General features: G+C 38.2%; 1 protein-coding gene across 7 annotated transcripts in view; it reads left to right on the top strand.

Moving 5' to 3' along the window:
• Positions 1 to 3,567: 3,567 nt before the first annotated feature.
• The window catches only part of LOC120310494 (rab GTPase-activating protein 1-like), an 87,759-nt gene continuing 75,748 nt past the window's right edge, over positions 3,568 to 15,578 (top strand). For 2 of the 7 annotated variants that reach the window (XM_039348953.1, XM_039348954.1), the window contains exon 1: positions 3,576 to 4,134. The gene's annotated coding sequence lies outside the window, so the exon portion shown is untranslated. The other 5 variants (XM_039348951.1, XM_039348949.1, XM_039348948.1 and 2 more) reach the window with 4 other exon arrangements.

The following is a 15,578-nucleotide window of genomic DNA, read 5'->3' as shown; positions in this document are numbered from 1 at the left end:
AGCTAGCTTCAGTATAGAACGCCGTACATATGTGAATACGCATCGCTTATCTTCATGTGCAGCAGCCTTTACCTATACAGTAGTGCGCCATTGGCCAGAATGGGCAGTGATGGAGGGGGGGGCGCTTCTTTTGAAACATCGCATACTGAGTGGCTGTCCTCTGTGACGTCAGCTGTAATGTTGATGTTACAGTTTGAGTTTTCAGCTTTGTTTTCGAATTTTTGTTGTGCTCTGTAAAACATTTTGTGTGTCTCTTTGTATTGTACTTTTTTAAGGTGCACTCCAGTTTGATATTATATTTTCTTTGTGTCTTTTTAATCCTTTTTACAGTGTGCGTGACTATATATACTTTCCTCAAATCTTAATTTAGTTTCAGAATTTTTGTCTTGAAATTCTTAGTTCCTGCATTGCGGTTTGTTCTTATGCCCTCTTTATATTTCTTTTTGCGTCTTAAATTTCACTTGTAATTCAATCATTAAATGTTACTGTTTTTCTTTTCGGGTATTTCACTTTCTTGCAATTGAATTTTGTTTTCAGTGGTGATTACATTTAAGTGTCTTGAATAAATAAAATAATAATGAAATACATGTATCACAAAGTTTGGGAATAAAGTGCCGGGTGGCACCAAAATTTTTCACAGTTGAGATATGGGAAAAAGACTGGAAATAAACTATTTGCATCGATATTTTAAAGAAAACAAAAAAAAGTGTTTGCATAAATTGAAGAATTATTTCCTATGTTGTGATTGAGAGGTTATGTTGGGGGAGGGGGACAATGACAACGTCCTCATTGGCTCAAGGGGCAATTTGTTCAAAAAGGTTAAGAACCACTGAGTTAAAGAATACCAACTAATGGTGTCCAGGAAGAGAGCCTTCTCTGCCATTGCCCATGCCCTTTGAAACATTCTCCCCCCCAGAGGCAGTGTGTGCCCCCACTCTCCTGGTCTTCTGGAAAATATCTAAAGCCCTGACTCTGTCATCTTGCTTAGGGCTCACAGATGAGCACACAGCTGTGAGGATGGTTTGCATCCTGAAAGGTTCCCCCCATCTTTTATTAAATTTAATTCAACTTTAATTATCTTTGCCTGTATTTTAAATTTTAAATTTACTTTTTATGTTTTGAACATTTTACTTGTACATTCCCCAGAGTTCCTCTATGAGGGAGATGATCAGTTCCTAAATGTGATAAATAAACAAATAAGCATACAGGTAAGTAAATGCCAAACAGATAAGTTAATGCCTTGCATGCAGCTTTCAGAACTATTTTGTATTGTGGCACTATTAAGGTGACCAATTTTTTTACAACAAAAAGGAGGACACGAATAAATTGAAGAAAAAAATATCGTAAATAAAATAAACATTGTATTTATTGCAAAAATAATACAGAATACACTATAATATGATAAATGCATAATAAAAAACATTTGTAACAATAACATTTTATATTGTAATTATGCTTACATGCCTATTAATTATTTAAATGAGTACTTTTCCATTGAATGAATATTTTTTATCAATGTATCATCTTCTAACAATATATTGGAAATATCTGAACAAGAAATATCCTTCATATTGAATTTTACGGCAAGTGCTGCAGCTAGAGTATCAACATTCAATCTCGATTTCTCACTTGTCCAAAAATCTACACAGCTGGACTGAGCGGGGGTGGGCGGCGGAGGCAGGTGTTCTGAGCCAGGTGCTCCAGGATGGCCACCTAGGTGTGCAGGGTGAGGTGGTGGCAGCGCAGGTCAGCACTGTGTAGATCACCAGCTGGTGCGGCCCATGGAAGGTCAACTGCCCGCCGCGCCCCCGCCCACAGCTCCCCTGCCAGCACCGCTGCCCTGCCGTGGAGAGCCGGCCCCGCAGCTTGCAAAGCACCAGCTGAGCCAGCTTCGGCCCTGCAGCCGCCCCCCAGCACCACTGCCCACCCTGCCCATCCCCGTAGAGCCGGCCCCACAGCTCACAAAGGCAAAGCACCAGCCGCGCCGGCTCCGGCCCTGCAGCCATCCCCCCAGCTGCCCCCCAGCACCACTGCCCACCTGTGCATCCCCGTAGAGCTGGCCCTGCAGCTCGCAAAGCACCAGCTGTGCCGGCTCCGGCCCTGCAGCCGCCCCCCAGCACCACCGCCTACCCTGTGCATCCCCGTGTAGAACCGAACAGGGAGGATCAAGAGAAACTTACCGCTCCAGTCTCCTCCAGCTATCTGCGGAACTAAGTAAGAGATGGTGTAGTTGGGTAGTAGTGAGGGGTGCAAAGTTCCTGCAACTTGCACGTGCAAAGTTTGCCGCCCGCAGCAATTCCTATTGGCTTTCGAAAGCCAATAGGGGGAATAGCACAGCTCAGGCAAAAGTTGAAAAAAACCATCAAAAAAATGTCTCGGAACGCTTTCTGAGCGTTCTATGAGGAAAAAAAAGCCCTGCAGATAAGTTTTCAAATATAGAAAAGGAGGACATTTTCGAGGGAGGACAGAACTCCCAAAAGGAGGACTGTCCTCCCAAAAGAAGGACGGTATATGGAAAAGGAGGACATTTAGGAGGACACTTTTTGAGGGAGGACAGAACTCAAAAAAGGAGGACTGTCCTCCCAAAAGGAGGACGGTTGGTCACCTTAGCACTATACAGTACAATACATACTTATCATTGTCCATGTGGCTGGGCCTGCTGGAAATTGTAATCAGCAAATATGGAGCATAAAAACGTTACATTTTGAGGAGCACAGAGTTATTGGATGATTAATCCAAGGGCCATATCTGATGCAATGATCTCTGATTGAAACAATGGGAAGGCCAAATATAGGCACACCTGTTTTAATTAAATAACAGCTTCCAATTAAAATTCCCTTTTTACCATGATAATTATTGTTCTCTAAGTAATAAGCAGGATGTGGCTTTCATTAGAAGGAAGTTCGCATTTACCATAAGTTGTAACATAGTAAATAGTATTTACCAATATGTTAAGAGGGTAGGAGTACTGGCATGCTTCTTGCAGTATAGTCAAGTTTTATTTTGTTCCAGGTTAAAGATCAGAAATGAGGAGGTGATAAGCAGCTGTGAAAGCCAAGGGAAATCATCAAAACAATTAAAAAACAAAAGTTAGAATATTTCAGACATGTGATGCGACACCTAGTAAAATACGGCATACTCCATTTAATCCTCCAGGGAAAGATTGAAGGCAAATAAGGTCCGGGCAGAAGAACATTGTGGTTTCAAAATCTAAGGGACTGGTTTGGACAAAACTCAGCAGCACTTTTTCGTGCGGCTGCTGATAAAAATAGGATTGCTAACATGATTGCCAACGTCCGATAATGGATATGGCACAAGTGTTAAATTGAAGTTCATCTTCATGAACACTTTATCTCTTGTGCAATCAATTCCTTGTAAATTGAAAATCAACTCCTTGTATGTCCAATCACACTTGGCCAATAAAGAAGTCTATATTCTATTAACTAATACACCAGATAGAAACACTATAAAGAAGTGAATTTAGACTCCAGATTAGTGAGAATGCTAATTATTCCCGGTTTACTTCATTCAGCTTGAAGATGCTGAATGTTTGAAGGAATGAAAGCTAAGAGCAATATTGTATTCTGAACTTTGGCTTCGGGGACGACACGGGAACGAGACAGACTTAACAAATCGAATCGTCTCGGAGCAGGGAAGGCGGAAGGAAGGATAATGAGGAAAGGGCATGGAGCCGCGATCCCGTTCCTTGGTTAACTTTCGGGGCTCGATTCTGCAGGTCGTCCCAACAGATACCCTTCCAATCTCCGTGGTTGGATTCCAACCTGGATAGTCGAGCGCGCCTTTGCATGGGTCCTGACGCGCCTGCGCAGTTGCCGTAATGTAGGCTGGGGCGGTTCCTCCGGTCGGCTTTGCTCCGCCGCTCAGTTCTCCTCCGCCCCCTCCGCGGAATAGCCTTCGTCACCGCCGCCTTCAGCCGGGAGAGAGGAACGGAAGAGGCGCGCCTCCTCTTTTCCCTCCACGACAACAGCGGCGGCAGCGACAACCTCCGAGGAAGCGAGTTCTGGGTGAGGGGCGACAGAGGCGAGGCTCGCTCTCCCGCCGGGGGCGCTGTCTTGTCCGGCGTGCGAAGGGGAGGTGGTGTGCTAAAGAGAAAGGCGAAAAGGAGCATTATGAGTGAGTAGACCTCAGCGTGGACGCGCTGGCGGATTTTCGACGCCTTGGGGGTGGCTGAATCCAAGCGCCTTTAGTATATTCTGGCTCCAGGTCCGGAATTTAGGTTTCCTGTCCATCCAGATCTTGTTTTAGGGGGATCGCCGGACAGGCGTCGGGTGAAAGTAAATCCGTACACTTTGTGGAGAGTGGACATCCTACCTCCGAGAAGGAGATCCAGCCGCAGAGGAGCCCCGTCCCTTTGGCCTTGTAATTGCTGTCCGAACAAGCTGAAGGGTGGGCGATCTGAGGCAGCTCAAAGTGCGTGAGATGGCGAAATGAAGTTTTGGGGCTGCTTTACGCTCATCGCGTATCTTTTCAAAAAATGAGAACTTGGTTAGGATGGAGTGTGGCTGCCGGTGATGCTTGTCTTTCTTGCGGCTTAGCGAGTACGCTTCAAAACGCGGCGAATGAAATCCGTGAGAAGGGAGGCAAATTTACGGGAGGGCAGAAACGCGGCGTTCTTAAGGTGAAGTTGAGCTATGTGTGCTCTAGTGAGATAGGAAATGCGTGATGAGAGGAAGGATGTGGTTCAGGCCTCTTTTCTCCATGCAAAAAGCAGTGTTTTGTTTTGTTTTTTTAAAGATGGCTTGGTTAGAGAAATAAATGGATTTTCTTTAGTTATTATATTGAATATAATATAGAATTATATTCATTGCAAGGATCCAAAGATGGAAGTGTAATCAAATTCTCCTAACAAATCTGGGGTATTCTTAGTTGAACTATGTAAAACTCTTCATTTACAGACAGAGAAGTGAACATAAAAACCAAGTATAAAGTGGATCTAAATGCAATATGAAAGACTTGTTAATTTTGCTTTGACTGAAATTTACATGCCTGTTAGCATTGAAATTATGATAGGAAAGTCAGACTCCAATAGCAGGAGTTTGCCAGTATTTCAGAATGGACTGAATTCTGTGAATTAATATGTTTTAAAATACTAATAACTGATTGTATAATTGCATTTAAAGACAAATCTTATTAACAAGCTTTAGAATTGGTCAAAATTTTTATAAAGACTCATTTATCAGATTAACCTAATTGTCTGAGTTTCCACAATACAATAAACTATAATTAGCCAACATAATTAGCAATACTCTCTTATTGTGATAAAACATAAATGTCATGAAAGTAATCCTAAGAAATATATTTGAAGCAGGCATTCTGAAAATGAATTTTGAGAAGTTGTCATACTGTAGATGCTTTTATGATGAAGAGATAGTCAGTTTGGTGTAGTGGTTAAGGGACTGCCCTAAAAATCAGGAGGCTTAAAACTAGGCTTCTCTTAGGCATGAAAGCCAGCCTAGTGACTTTGAACCAGGCCAACCCACCTCACAGGATTGTTGTGGGGAAAATACACAGCAGTATTAAGTACATTCATCACCTTAAGTTGAGTGTGTGTGTGTATAGATATAAAAATCTAATAATTGAATAAGAACCTATATCCCTGATAATTTGGTTCTGAAGAACATTTATTAGAGCAAGTTTTCTATTCTAACTAAGGTAGGATTTCAGGGTGTTACATTCCCAACACATTTAGAATTGCCAGGTTATATTATTATTATATTATTTCTGTTCCAGGTTATTCCAATAAAATTAGGGAAAACATTCTTTCAAGAATTAAATAAATTGGTCACTAAATTTATATGGCAAAGGAAAAAACCCAGGATTAAATTAAAACTCTTGCAAGATATGAAAGAAAAAGGGGTTTGGCATTACCAGAGTGGGAAATATACTACCAAGCATTGAGCTTAACTTGGCTAAAAGATTGGATGGATTTGAAAAATACTAGAGTTTTAACAATAGAAGGACATGACTTGCAAGCAGGGTGGCATGTATTCCTATGGGACGAAAAACATAAAATACACAGATACTTTCAAAGACACATAGTTAGGAATGCATTGCTACAGACTTGGGAAAAAATAAAACAAAAACATTATATAAGAATTCCAATGTGGTTATCCCCAACAGAAGCTCTGAAATACCCAAACCTATTGGATATAAATAAGATAATTAGATATAATGAATTAGTAAATGAACAGGGAAATCTGAAAACAAAACAAGAATTGGAACAAGATATTGGCAGAAAGATTGACTGGTGGATATTTACACAAATTCAATCTAAATATACAGAGGACAAAAAATTATATGAAATCCAAAAAGAGCCGCAAGAATTGGATAAAATTATACATGGAACAGAAGTAAAATTTATTAGCAATTTATACAAATACCTATTGAGATACAAAATGGAAGACGAGGTTATCAAAAACAATGATTAGATGGGCAAAAATTTTTGGATATAATATAGAATTGGAGAAATGGGAAAAATATGGGAAATAAATATAAAATTGACTATGTTGACGGCATTCAAGGAAAACCAGTTGAAGATGTTTTACAGATGGCATCTTCCACCAGCAAAGCTTGCCAAGATGTTCAGAACAATTCGCCAACATGCTGGAAATGTAAAAAAGTACATGGAACATATTATCATTTATGGTGGACATGCCCAGTTGCAAAAAAATACTGGACTACAATAAGAAAATGGAACGAAGAAATAATAGACCAACCCGTAGATTGGAAACCAGAGATCTTTTTGTTGGGTATTTTAAACAGGAAATATAATAAAGAAATATGGTACTTAATTTTACATATAATAACGGTGGCGGCAAGAATAGCATATGCACAGTGCTGGAAAAGTGAGAATATACCATCAGAGGAAGAAGTGATAAGAAAAATCCTGGACTGTGCTGAGATGGACAAATTAACAAAAGAGATAAAAGAAAAGGAAGACACAGAGTACTATATAACATGGAACAAGTGGTATGACTGGTTGGAGACTAGAAATAATAGAGGAGAATAAATATGGAAAGGTCAAAAGTGAAAATATGTGTATAATAATGTATAATAATAATATGAATTATTAGTAAGAAGTAGAATATGAAGGAAGAAAAATGTAAATAAGAAACAACGGGGCAATAAGGACAAATATTCTAAAGAAAAGTAAGGGGGGAAATGTAAATAATAGAAGATTACCGTTACGTAATCGCTGTTAAAAAAAAGGGAGAGGAGTATGTGTGTGTGTGTATGTGTGTTATGTTTTGCTTTGTTTTGTTTTGTTGGTTAAAAATAAAATAAAATAAAAAAAAATAGAATTGCCAGGTTATAGAAGTTTTGTTGAACTGTTAAAAAGGAACAGGATTTATACTGTAGTGCAAAACTGTTTGTGTTATGAATAAGAAAATCTACTGGAGCAGTTTTTCTACTATAAAGTATTTTGCATTGGAATGCAATGGAATGGTTATAAATTATTTTCTGATTAAGGTTGAGTATTGGATATTCTAATAAAGCCTAATAAAGGTTAGTTGAATGTGCTAGTTGAACATTAGAATGCATGCTTCAAATAGAAAATTCATGCTTCGTCTTTCATATATCTAGTAAATGATTTCCAGTCATAGGCTTGAAAATGCTCCATCTAAGATCTTGAAGAACCATATGAGGATGGGTAGCATTGAACTGACTGGCTCAGATGTTCATTTGGTGTAATAAATATGTAATATATATACATTTATGTCTTCTGCCCAAAGTGTTGAACTTCATTTGGTACATACTGAGGTTGTGGGGCATGCTTTCAGTGTTTGAAGTTTATTTTTAGTAAGTTAACTTTAAGCAAATGTACGACTATCAAAATCTAGAAATAAGATTTAAATTATGTAACAGGTTTGTAGTTCATAATATATAAGAATTTATTACTGGTGATGTGGATCCAGAATAAAACATGGCATGTCCTGTGATAGTTTAAAGTCCAGTGTGTACTGGGATGTTTCCAATCTGTAACGGCCTATTTTTTAGAGTAACCTTTGCCATGTGTAATAGCAATCGCTACCCTCATTTATATTTTTTTTAAAAAATATTGCATAAGACCTAGAAAACTTATCTCAAAAACATTTCATTCATTACTTCACTGATTTCTAATTCTCTGATAATTCGTAAGAGATTATGAAAACAGATCAGTTTCAGTGGAAAATAAAAATACCGGTACCTGAATTGATATGAAGTATTTTTTAAAAAACCAAACACCTCTGTGTTATGGAGAGTCTATATATTAGAGATCTTTTAGCATAGAGGAAATATCTTAATGCTCTAAAATCCTGAACACTGATGTATTTTACACTCATACACTGCAAGGAAATCCTTGTGGTAATTATTCTATAATATTAGGTATATTCACCGCCTTAAATTAAATATAAAAAGATATGATATAAGAAGAAGCAGAATAGTTTATAAGAAGATATCACAGACTGATTATAAACAATGACATAATTCAGTCACCAAAATGATTCACTGGAACATCTGGAAAAAAATCACATGATAATAATAAAAAAATTGGTGGGAACATAGAATTGAAAAAGTAGGCGAAAATGAGTAGGTTAAAATATTGTGGTATTTCTGAATATAGACTGATAAGATATTGGTTCATAACACACCAGGTATAACTGGTTGAAAAGATGAAAGTATGGATAATTGATGTGACAATATTATGGGACAGTAGAATGGAAGACGTGGAGAAGATCACAAAGTATCAAGATCTGAAATTTGAAATTCAAAGATTATGGCATAAACAAGTAGTTGTCTAAATCTTGTGCGCATTTTGCTGAGTGTTATACCCTTTAAACTTAACACATTCTGAATAAACATAGACTAGAGTCAGATGAAGCAACCTTCAACTATTGCAAAATTAACATTTTTCCTGAACAATTTTCCCTGCTTCTTAGGAAGAGAAATTCCTTACAGCTTTTCATTTTTTATTAGCCTTACATTTTTTATGAGATTATTATTTTCCTATGATTTAAGTATTAGTGATATTGAAAAATAGTACATTCCTGTAAATTTCTACTTTGGAATATAATATTTATGTCTGAAAAACATGCATAGAATTGTCCTGTTCTTTACTATACTGTATAGAAATTATTATGTGAGCTTTTCAAAATATACTATTATTTTTCATATATTTAAGGAATAGAGTTAGAACTAACAGAGGGAAGAATTGAAGGTTGTGTATGATGGAAAGAAAGGGTGTAGAACTAGAAATTAAGATTGTGGAAGGGAAGGGTGGTGGGCCTAGAGTTCAAAAATGGAGGTAAAATTGTCAATTAGCAGCCATTATTTTATCCTAAGCATCTGAAGGAACAGACTGATATGGAAACTTAAAATTTCCCCTTCTTTCTTTATAGAATGTGAATTATGGATCCCCCAAAGAAAGCATAGGTTTTACCTAATTTACCAGGAAATAAGTTTGCATATTTAGTTGTTTTCCGCCAGAAACACATCGTGATAGTATGGCTTGCTTTCAGGTTTGGTCAGAAACAACACGATTCTAATCTTTAATAAACATGAGATACTTTTTCTTATACTTTGAATGTCAGCAAGCTGCATGTACCTCTCAACTGATGTTTTCTTATTTAAGTGGTGAATACCAACAATTCATATGATGCTTCTATCACTTCAGCCTAACAAATTTGTGAAAATTCTCACAAAAAAGGACAACATGGTAACAAAGCAGCACACTTTCCATTTTGACCATCTTTCAGAAAGAGAACCAACATTTTCTCCAAAATTGTTCATTATGTAGGAAAGGCACAAGAAAAAGGCATTGAAGGATTTGAATTCTGTCTATAAATAGAGTTTGTGGTTGAAACTCCAGTTACTAGCATTTTTTTATTATGGTTTACAATTTTCTACAGCAGGGGTGTTAAACTCAATTTCATTGAGGGCCGCATCAGCATTGCAGTTGCCCTCGGGGGGCCAGGTGGGTGCAGCCTATAGGGTGGGCGTGGATGGAGTAGGTGGGCGTGGCCAGCTCTACATCATTCACGTCAAGGGTGCCTGTGGGGGCCTGGGCAGGAGTGGGACAGATCTGAGGGTCTCTGGCAGAAAGGGGTGGGACCAGGGCAGAGCCCATCAACCCGGATATGTGAAGTAGGCGAGGGCCATTTGCTGGCCACTTCCAGACGATGGTGCATTTCTTCATTCCTCATAAAGGGTGACACCTCCCCAGCATGCACCCAGGGGGTGGGGCCGAGACGGCAGGGGCTGGTTTCTCGCTGTTCTCAGACAACCTTGTGGGCCAGGGCCAAGGCAGCGGCGACCGTTCCCTCACTGTTTCCAAGATGGCTTCGCGGGCTACATGAAACCACTTCATGGGCCGCATCCAGCCCCCCGGGCCTTGTGTTTGACATGTCTGTTCTACAGTAAAAATAAATTACCAGATGTTTTTGTATTCCAGTCCTGTCTTGCCAGCTGAAGCCGGACAGAATGTCACATGAACAGAGAGACCAGTTTGAACCCCTGGTTCACAAGAACAGGCTCAGTTGGAACATGAGATATGAAAATATGATGGGCCGAAGATGATGTGAAATTGTCAGAGCGGAAATTTTTTAAAAATGCATATTTTAGGAATGGATGAACTAAGGATGTAATGAAGCATTTCACTCCAGATAATTGCACAGTTTACTATCCGTGCCTGAGACCACAGAAAGAAATAGAAAGAAGTGCTATACCTGAATAAATAAGATCATGTCATTAAAATTAATGGATATAAAGTGAACATCACTGTTTACTGTAAGACATTGATAAATCATTTTGCAAATTGCAAGAGGTGCTAAGTGCAATATCAAGAAAGGACATTGTATTGTTAATGGGCTTCCAAGTGGTAATATATGACAGATGAACATTTAAAGAGTGAAAAAAGTGAAATTATAAATTCAAAGTTGGTCCCTGATAGTATTGTGGATTGCAAGAAGAGCCAATCAGTCAGTCCTGAGTATTGTGGATTGCAAGAAGAGCCAATCAGTCAGTCCTGGGCCCAGTGGTTGAGAGGCCTTTGAGATAATGATTAGCAAATACAAATTTACATATTCTACCTATGTGCATGGATGACTTAGAAAAAAAAAGTACAATGCTTAATGAACTTACAGGAAATAGAGAAAAAAGGGATATGTTGAATGGCTAAAATCAGAGGCTAATGGAATATACTTGAAAAATCTTCAAGTAGGGGGTCCTAAACATTTTGGTTTGAAATGTTCTGACTGGGAAACTACTATTTCAAATATAAAGCATGTGTCAAGGTATCGACTGACGAACCCAACTGAGCAAGCACCATCGAGACTATCCGATCTCTTAATGTAAAACTTTTATTGAGTACATCATTTTGGCACAAATGAAGCAAAGCTAGCTCTGGCTATTTCTTGCGCAATCCACTATAATTAAAATACAGAATTCTCCTTCCCCCTATTAGTGCAGATCATATAGTCCAATCAAGTGCCAATATATTGTTATGAGGAAGTGTCTCTTTGTGTTTGCAAACATCTGCTGAAACGTCTTTGGTTCATATGGGCTAACTTCTTGTTGTCTGGAGCCTGCATTCCATTTCCCCCTTCCCTCCCCCCAATGAGTTGGCAAGCTGAGAAGCAATAATGGTGTCAACATCATACACAGGCTTTGAGCTTGACACAATATTGCTTCAAGTATTTGGGAAACTTTAAACGGGTGTTCCAAATTCTAAACATTCAGTTTTGAAGAACACTTGAAACATTAGATGTTCCTTACTATGGATTATCTTTCAAACATTTCTACAGGAATAATTTTAAGTACAACCTTTTGCTCAACTCTGACTATAGCTTACTAAAGGAGACATCAGGTTGATGGGCATTAACCTATATAGTCAGCAGGAATCTAGCCTGGCTTTTAAATTATGCTTATTTAATTATGGTAATGAAATTTGCATAATTAATATGCCTGATTTTTCAAGTTTAGCACAACACTGTTAAAATTTACTATCTGAATATATATTGAACATATTGTGACAATATGAAATTACATTTATTGATTTAATTTTTCTACTCTTTCAAAAGCAAAGATATCTGTCTTTGAGATAGCAGAGAATGTAGCAATTTGCATCTCTTTTTGTTATTAATTTGATGACAGGTATCATATTTTTATAAGATGATTCTCTCCCACATGCCCTGGTGACATTTGGGATTATGAAAATGATTCAGGAGCAATGATGGGGGAGGGGGCGAGAAAAGCCACTGGTGAGGAAGTACAGAATGGTGGGATGAAGCATATAACTGGATGGCCAATATAAGTTCCTGGGTGGCAGTAGCTCAATTTTGAACTGAGTTATCTCCTTCCTTATCCCAGGTTGTCATGGAAGTCTGAGATAGTTGAGCATGATGGTGGGAACGGGATGGTGGTGGAATGGTTCCTCCTTACCGTATTGTGTGATATGTGGGAAATTTTCAGAATCACTTGGAAGAAGATGGAGTGACATCCTTGTCTTTAAAAAAAACAGTCAACTCTTGAGGGAAGCTCTGGAAAGTAATTAAGACAGCCAGGAAACAGGGAAAAGTTGTACTGTTGCTTTGACTGATTGGTTTGATAAATTAAAACATCAAGGCAAAAAAAATGTGTCTAATCTTTAAAATGTTAGGACATTTGTTGCCTCCTATGATTGGAATCCATAAACATGAGATGGAAATGTGTGGGATTGAGTCTTGGCTGAGGAGGAAGGAGAGAAGTATTAAAAACTTGGGCTGCAGAGACCCAACCCTTAATCACTACTAAGGCTAACAATTATCAAAGTATGCCCAAGCAGTGTGGACTGAGATTGCTTAAAAACAAGACAAAATGTTTTATTTATTTGTATTCTGCTGTTATTATTTTTACAAATAACTCAAGGTGGCAAACATATCCAACACACCTTCTTCCTCTTATTTTCCCCACACAACCCTGTGAGATGGATTGAGCTGAGAGAGAGTGATTGCCCCAAAGTCACCCAGGTTGCTTTCGTGGCTAAGGTGGGACTAGAACTCCTGGTCTTCCACACTTTGCACTTTGCAGAGTTATATCATCAATTGTGGCCTTTCTCTGGATCATAAAGCTTCACTGGGCATTTGTCACCTCTTGAATATTACAGCGCGTTCTACATTGGGCTGCCTCTAAAGACCAGCTGGAAGCTTCAGCTGTTGCAACAAGTGTTCTCCTCTTCCATTACAGAAGAAAACCCAATTAACAGAGATAAATAAACTCAAGTACAGTTTTAATAAACTGTCATATCCTTGACAGCATATAATCAAAAATCGCCTAATGAAAAATCAGCTATCAGTAAAGTATTGTCAAATTACTAAACGACTTTATCACACTTGTCTCAATTTTCCACAAAATAAGATTTTATTATTTCAATAATAATAGTAATTGGAAAAATATATACTGTATTTTACAATGGCATAAGTCTGTATCTTTTCCCAAAAACATTCTACTTAATTTGCAATGGTTTGTGCCATTGTATGAGTCAGTGAATCATTGTGAATGCATAATGCATAATAATGGTATTTGAGGGCCAATTTGGTATAGCTAGTTAAGGCACCAAGCCTCCTAGTTCTAGTCCCATCTATTCCCAAAGCCAACCGGGTAACCTTGAGACAGTTATGGAAGAAAACCATGACAAACCACTTCTGAAATCTTGCCAGGAAAAATGCAGAGATTTATTCAGGCAGTTGCCAGGAATCAGTACTGACTCGAAGGTGTGCAATTGTGTGCACCCTCCCACACAAACACATAGATATCTACCTCCTCATTGGAACACTTCTCTATCAGGTGTTTTCCATCATTACTTGAGCCTCTTCCTCTGGTATCTTTTTGGATGATAACAATTTGTATTAAATTTCTGCCGTGCCAGTTAAACACAATTCTCTTTTAAGTACAGTAATTAGAAATAATTTGTATTCATAGCTTAGGGGGAAATACAAGTGTTGCAGCCATTTTCCAGTTCAGCAATTTTCTGATTCTAACTGGCTGACTAACTTGTGCTCAAGGTGATAGAGAGTGAGCAGTCTGTTGAGATATTATTAGGCACCTTGGAGAAAAAACCATTTGGTCTAAGAATAGAATTTGAAAGCGTAGATTTAAAAGTGAGATCTCTCTTTGGACCTTGACTGCTCTCAGGAGAATAATAAATGGAGAATAAAGTAAGACAGGGGTCCCCAACCCCCGGTCTGTGGACTGGTAGTGGTCCGCAGCATGCCAGCAACCGGTCTACACAGACAAGCAAAGCCCCATCCGTGGGATGCAGACAGCATACAAAACCATGCACTTTCCAGTCCATGGAAAAACTTTTCTCCATGGAACCAGTCCCTGGTGCCCAAAAGGTTGGAGACCTCTGAAGTAAGAGAATATGTAGAAAGGAGATCAGAAAGAGAAGTCAGCTAGGTTGTGATTCTATGATGTTCTTCATTGTCTTTGGTTCTTGGCTTGCCTATTAAACACATAAATTATGCTCTTGTAGTCCTCAGGAACTAATTAAAAAGTGCCATATTCTTTTGCAAGTCCTAGTTCCCATAAGTGAGCTAACATAATAAGTAAATTGCATTAGAAAAAAATAGAATAGTGAAAATAGTGAAAGTATTAAAATTATGGCAATGCCCCTCCCAAAAAAATAAAAAGTAGAGCACAAAAATATTTTATACATAAAATATCATTTAAAACATTTTATTATCTTAAACTAATTAAGAAAAAAAGAAAAATTACCTCCCTTTATTATTTTTGTTTATTAAAACAAGTGGAGTGAATGCCTAAAACTTGATCCTATGAATAAAACAACTCCAAACATTGCTGGAAAATTTTCCTCTACACTTTGTTGGAAGGGGAAAATGACAACAATAGATCCAGTGTTGACAGATCATGCAGTCAACGATCCATTGTTACAAATCAGTTATAAAGTTATTGTTCTTATAATGTATAATACTGTATATTTTGTCCATCTCCCAAGCCTGAAAAGCCCATCTTTCTTGATTTCTTAATAGATTACAAGTTCTGGGGATATAGTACTTCTGATTGACTTAACAACTGCAGTGATTTGCTTAACAACTGAGCCAAAAATAGTTTTAAAATCAGGTCTGATTCACTTAACAATCCCCTGGCTTAGAAACAGAAATTCTGGTCCAAATTATGCTTATACACAAAAGATTGTCAATATACAGTGGGAAAAAGAGTTTATTAACACCTTTAGAACTATCCATAATCCAATTTTAATCTTAATCCTATGAGCAGGTAAAGAGATTGAGCAAACCATACTCAAACCAATACACCATGTCATATCTTTATTGAACATATTGTGCCAGCGATTACTATCTGATAGAATTCCACAAGGCTTTAGATTTGGTAGCTGCTGGTACATGTTTTAGCACAGGCATGTCAAACTCATGAAGTTGCGTGACGTTGCGTGACTTTTTCCCCATTGCCAGCAATGGGGTGGGCGCGTTTTCAGTATGACGCATCCGGCCTGTGGGCTGGCAGTTTGACATCCTGTTTTAGCAGCAATAAATTCAGTTAAATGTTTCCTGAATTTGTTG

The sequence above is a fragment of the Crotalus tigris genome, unplaced genomic scaffold, assembly GCF_016545835.1.
Source record: "Crotalus tigris isolate CLP2741 ecotype Arizona unplaced genomic scaffold, ASM1654583v1 scf7180000018217.1405312, whole genome shotgun sequence".
NCBI classification, from domain to species: Eukaryota; Metazoa; Chordata; class Lepidosauria; order Squamata; family Viperidae; genus Crotalus; species Crotalus tigris.
This window is presented reverse-complemented; position numbering and strand designations above follow the sequence as displayed.